The sequence below is a fragment of the Centruroides vittatus genome, unplaced genomic scaffold (genome assembly GCF_030686945.1).
Source record: "Centruroides vittatus isolate TY-2023 unplaced genomic scaffold, ASM3068694v2 contig_3175, whole genome shotgun sequence".
Classification (NCBI taxonomy): Eukaryota; Metazoa; Arthropoda; class Arachnida; order Scorpiones; family Buthidae; genus Centruroides; species Centruroides vittatus.
The window spans coordinates 94,408-101,388 of NW_027122041.1; positions in this window are offsets into that span (position 1 = coordinate 94,408).

Sequence of the window (6,981 nt, forward strand, 5' to 3'; positions counted from 1 at the left end):
CGGCTCAGCAGACATAGCAGGGCCCTACAAATTTTCCAGAATTTCTATTTTCAGGAGTTGGACCAAATTTTCTTTCCTTTATATGGACTGAAACACAGGTTTATTAATAGTAATTAATGTATAATTTTCATAAATTTAACTCTTATTATCATGATATTAATAGAGCCATAAAAAATTTGTTTTTTTAAGAGCAAAAATTCTATTTTTATTTGAGTATAGATTTTAAATAATGTTGAAAATTTATTTTATTCTAAGAGTATTTAATTTATGGTTATTATCAGTAATTGGATTTCTGAGAAATTTGTTTATAAACACTTTATTAAAGTAATATCTCACTTTGACATTTTCCATTAACAAATACTTGAGAGTTCTTCTTTCTTTAAGTATATTTTTAAAATAAAATGATTTATTTTATTCAAAATAATTAATTAATTAAAAATAAAAAATAGGAATTTATTACTCAACTTTATCATTCTTAAGAAAAGAATAAACTTAATCAATTTATTAAAAAGAAATCAAACAACAAAAATTAATAAAATGTGAAAAAAATGTGAATAAAATTATAAAATAATTATTAATTCATATTTTTTTAATTATTAAAACAAAGAATATATTGTAGAATCTCGATTATCCGGTTTAAACGGAAACGGCTGCAAATCGGATAACACAAAAGGGCATGTAATTGAAGACACAGCAACCTCGACTCTACTGTATTCGAAGATTCTCTTTAAAATCAAATTGTGTTCATTATAAATTAATCTTTTTTAGTTTCTATTATGTAAATTTGTGCTTGTAAAATAGTTTATTAATATACAAATATAAAATAACAATTGTAAATATATAGTAAACAATTTCGCATTTTTTCAACATAAAATTATAAAACATATATATATAATATATATATATATATATATATATATATATATATATTAAAATTTCTTCTTATGAATATTATTAAACAAAAAATATATATGGTAGACTCTCGGTTATCCGGCCTAAACGGGAAAGGCAGTGGAATAGAGTGCAGTAAAATGCCGAATAATCAAAAATAGGTTAATTTAGAATCTACAATTTTCAGAATTTCTCTTTAAAATTAAATTATGTATGGCATAATTTAAAGATTTTCAGCTTCTATCTTATAAATTTACTCTTACAAAAGAATTTGTAAATGTAGAAATGTAAAAAGATCAATTGTGGAAATGCAATAAACATTTTCATATATAAAATTATAAAATAATTATTAAAATAATATTTTCTTTATTATTACACAAAAAATATATTATACTCGATTATCCGGCTTAAAAGGGGGGGAACTTTAGTAAGCTGACACTAAACGACCGAATAATCGAAGATAAGTTAATCTAACCTTTACTGTATTGGGAATTTTTGTTTAAAATTAAATTGTATGTAAAGTAATTAAAATTATTTTAGCTTCTGCTATACAAATATTAGCTTATAAAACAATTTATAAATGTACAAATGTAAAGAAACGTGTACATTATTCTAAAATTCCTTTTCTTTTTAGACTTGAAAATTCATTTTTCTGACGATTTAATGCATTAAATTTCTGAGAGAAAGAAAAAAAAAACATTATTACCTTTCTAAAAGTAATAACTATCAATATTATTTCTTTTTTTAAAGTGATCAATCTCTACAGCTGTTCAGAATCAAATAACAGTCTGAAAAATGAAGAAGAGAACAGCAAAAAGGCGGTATCTTAATTCTTTGATCCAAATAAAAAAAAAAGAAATTATCATTTCAATGTCAGCTTTTCATGACATTGCGCTCTTCTTTAAGTTACTGAACTTTTTCTGAATTAGAGAACTTCTAACGTCAACAAATACTACATTAATTCAATTTATTACTTACTAAATTATTACATTTTAATTAAATTTAACCATAATTAATAGGAGATAACTGTAAATTTTTCAATATTTATTATAGTAAATTGGCTGTTCGAATTATAAATAAAATTTACATTTTATTTATATTAATTAAAATAAACATATAAGTTAATAAAGAATATTAAGTTAGATATTTTCGTTATAATTTTATAATCAATTTAATATAAATATTAAATTGTTTATAATTGTTTATATTAAAAAGTTTATAAGCATCTTCTATAAATTGTTATTTAATTATAATCGATTTAATCTTTTTTTTTTATCAAAGCTTAAATATTAAATTACTAAACATTATTAACTCTTGTGCAATATTTAACATTTACTAATTATTTTTAATACAAATTATGCAATAATTTTATAGTAATATATTATTATAGTTAACTATTGCTTAAAAACTATTGCAAAATTTACTAATTATGATTGTATTTAATATATTACAATAGATTAATTCCCCCAAATTACTCTCCATAATGAATACTTTTATATATAGGCCCATTACCTAACTGTAATATTATAATTAGTCTTTCTCAATTGTAATTTATTATAAAGTCATATAACACTATTAAAGGATAATTTAGTAGACTATTTTAGGATTGCACTTAATTATATTACTAATAAATTAATGATGATCCAAAGAACTTTAGATATAGATGAAGATTTATTATTAGAAACAGTAATTAAGTAATGTTTTAAGTAGAAATTAATCACTTTAATTTTTATTAGGCTATATCAAGAGTTGATATGTAATAAAAATATTTCAAATAAAATTTATTGAAAACCAAATATATTAATATTAATAATAATATATAAAGAGCTAAATAATTAAAATATTATTTGTGTGGCTCTTGATATATCCTAATAAAAGTTAAAGTGATTAATGTTTACTTAAAACATTACTTAATTGCTGTTTCTAGTAATAAATATCATGTAAATATAAAATATAATATTATATTTAATTTATATAATTATTTCTTTAGCATATGAAAGAAAATACTCGAAAAAAATGCATTATTGGCACCGTAGTAATGTTCAATATTGGCAGTTTACCAAATAGAATCACACATAACTTCTTTACTAGATCTATGACCTGGATATTCCTCTTCAATTACCTAATTCTTCTAACAAATTCATCATTCTTCTTACAATAATACTTAATTTTTATGATTGTAAAATACAGTTAGGTATTACTTATTGTGTGTTTTATAAAACAAACTCTTTAAAGTATATATATTATAACTTTTATTATTATTGGATAGAATATAATAATAAAAAGATACAAATTACAACTTCATAATCGGGCAATAATTTTAACGATCGCGGATAATGACGTCATCAATCACTTCACATTGAAATTACATTGCTTCTTACTGAATTAAAACTTAGGTAAGTAAAAGATAGAAACGCCTTCCCTCTAAGCAAAGTAGATATTTTAATTCATTAAACACTAAATGAAAATTATATATGCACTAAAATAATACAGAAGACTTAAGATAATATCAGATTAATCTATAATAAAAAAATAATAATGATTTTTCCTCCTTTTTTTATTTTTTTATTTTCGAGGAACGTTTGGGTCTATTATCGTCCGTCTAAACAAGTTAGTTCTAACATGAACAGTTTAAAAGTATTGCAACTCCCATCAGATCATTCTTTCAAATGTCATTTTTGTTAATGGATTTCTGTCTTTTTTCCTTCTTTTTTTTATTTCTGCTCTTTTTACAGATATAATTGTGTTTAGAATTACCTAAATTATACTTGTATAAAAATGCTTACACTTTGAATGGTTTTTTAAACGATTTTTTTAGAAAAATGCTATATAAAAAGTCTGATAAAGAATGCCGAATATATAATTAAGTCGTCGGAAAGGCATTTTTAATAGATTATTTTGAATATAATATAAAATTGCTATTGAACTGCATGATCAGTAGCGCGTACCTAATAACATAGATCTTATAAGTCTGATATAAAAGTTATCTATCAATAAAACTTTTAACCTTTTGTACGGTATGACGTACGATATATTAATAAATTCTTTAAATATTTTTATATAATACAATCGACTTTTTATATAATATAAAAGTTATAATTAATAAAACTAAGCTTTAAGCTTTTAAAGCTTAGTATTAAGATGAAAAATATAAAGATATTTATATAATTTTATACTGTTTATACTGTATTATATAATACAATTAATAAATGCAATATTTATATATGGGTTTTAGTATATTAATACATATTAATATAGGTAAAATATAATTAAAATTTAATAAAAAAATTAATATTTTTATATAATTTTATAAAGAAAATTTGCTTCAAATAATTAAATATTTAAAAATCTAATTTTTGAAATGAAAATTCAAATGGCAAATTTAAATAAATAAACTAAAATAATAAAATTTTTACGATGATGACTTAATATAATTCTGATAATTTACAACTTAAACTTTTAAGAAAATTTTTATGAGAATTAACATAATAAATTTCGATAATAAAAAATTTAAGTACAACATAAAAGTTTGAAATAAATTTACAATAAAATTCCGTAATTTCTGTGTGTTTATGTGTGTTTACTTAAAATTTTCAACGTCGACTCTTTTAAAATTCCTTTTATTTTAATGTTTATAAGTCATTCGATTTATCCGGTTATAAAAGTAAAGTGTGTAAAGATAAACTTAGAAGTGTATATAAAGGATTAAACAGACATTTGGAAAGATAAATTATTCTTAAGAGCTATTAAAATCGAAAGGAGTCAGTACTTAAAAGTAACTTATTCTATATAAAGTTGTGGTAAATTTTAAAAATGGCTGAAAAATTATAAAAAAAAGCTTTTTGTTTTTTTTCCTAATCATTAACTTTTTAAAATTTATAGTCAGCAATTTTTAAGCTTTTATATTTATTGAACTATGTTAATTATTTTATGTTAATTAAAAAATAAATGTCTTAATTTACTTCTGGTTGTCATATAAATTTTACTTAAAGAACATTTATTTTCTTAATCTCTAAGGTGTTAAGCTTTTATGTTTACTGAACTACTAACAAAAAAGTGTAATTTAATTGTTAAATTCTTAAAATTAAATGATTTTACTTACTTTTTATACATAAAATTTTTATTATATAAAATATTTTTATATCAGTATTTTAATTTAAAAACTTTCTAATCTGTATGGTTTATTCTGATCTATACTTCAGCAATTTTTAAGCTTATATGTATATACCGTATACTGAACTATTAAAAATGTAATAAATGACTTTATTACCATGTAAAGTAATTTTTTCAATATTTTTTATAAATCTTTTTTAAGAAAAACATATCAAATATTAGGCCACACAAGAGGAAATTTCTTGATATTTACACGTGCATAGAATCAAAGTATAAAAAATAATAATAAATAAAGTATTTGTAAAAATTATGAAAGAATGTACTATAGATGTATTTATTTAAATTGCTAATACGTGTTAAAAATAAACAAACGTTTATTCCTTTTTGCATTATATATTTTTCTTGAATAATTATAGAGTAGTTGGGATGTTTTTTTTATATAGAATATTCCAACAAATCATAAAGTAATTACAATATTTTGATTGAGTTTATAATACCGTACTGTGTATGTGTTTTTTTATGAGATAAAACTTATCAAGAATTTAAATCAAAAACAGGTTAGAGAAAAAGTTAAGCGACTATATAATTAATGCATAGATTTTAGAGATTAGACTTAAATGTTATAGAAAAATGAATACTTCTGTCTTAAATCTTGTATATGAACTATTTATGGTGATTGAAAAGCATAACTTAGACATTTTTATCCACAGGTGTTATGAATGTAATTTAATGTAATTTCATAGAGACTATTAAGCTAACTGGTTTTTAACTTAAGACAAATAAAGAATAGGAAACATGGCGCCGACTGGGTTATATACCGCTCTTTACTTCTGCAAACTGTTATCTTCTAACTACAATTAAGGCAAGTGCCGGGTCGTTTTCTTACATCTTGTGAGGTCACATGGTCCTTCCTGTTGTCCAGACGGTTCCCCCAAATATTCCTCTAAAAATCACGATATTCTATTACTTTAACCTTAAATCCTACATTAAATCGATGATTTTCATTACGATTTGAAGTTTGAACTTAAAAATTTTATGAAATTTTTAATTAATAACATAAAATTTTACATTTTCCTTAATTATCTTCAAAATTTTCCTCAATTATCATCAAAATTTGATTCAGATTTATTCCCTCCACCTTAATTTCAATTGCGGACAATTTAAAACAAGGGAAAAAACTTTCTAAATAAATTTGTAAATGTCTTAGATCATTTACATCATATTAATCTATTACTCTAAATTCTTAAGTCAAAAAAATTATTTAATATTCATCTCAGAATCCGACTCCTGTTATCTACACGCGCTGAAACCTACCTGATACAACAAATATTTTAAGTAAAATTTAGATAATAATTTAAATCGTAGACATTAAAAAAAGACCTTATTTTATAACTAATCTATAAAAATAAACCTGTAAATTACTGTTTACATTTCCATAGTTTTTATATTTAAAAATAGTGTTACGAAGTATCTGAAGGCTTAATTTAAAGCTTTCAAATACTCGACATATTTCTAGTTTTAAAAAATGGTAATTTAAATAATTAATAACTTGAATTTTTGGTAAAAAAATGATGTATAAAGCGAAATGATAAATTATTTAACTATTACTTACATGTAAAATACTAACAAGACCAATCAATGCATATTAGTCAGACACGCCTCTGTCTATCTTTAATGTTAATGTCCATGATTGTATTTCTGTCATTCGAGGTGTGATCATTATCTTCAAAAATTAATTACAGTATAGTGATATTATTAATAACACCATAAATGTGTACGGCGTTAAATATATCAGATAAAATATACGACCAATCACCATTTAAAGTGTAGGATTTATGCATAAATCTACAATTTACTAAAGATTTATTGAAATTATGCAAAGAATTATCAAGAATTTAATGAAGATATTTTTAAATTTATATATGTGTATATATATAAACATGAATTTAAAAAAAAAGGAAATAATAAATTTAGACT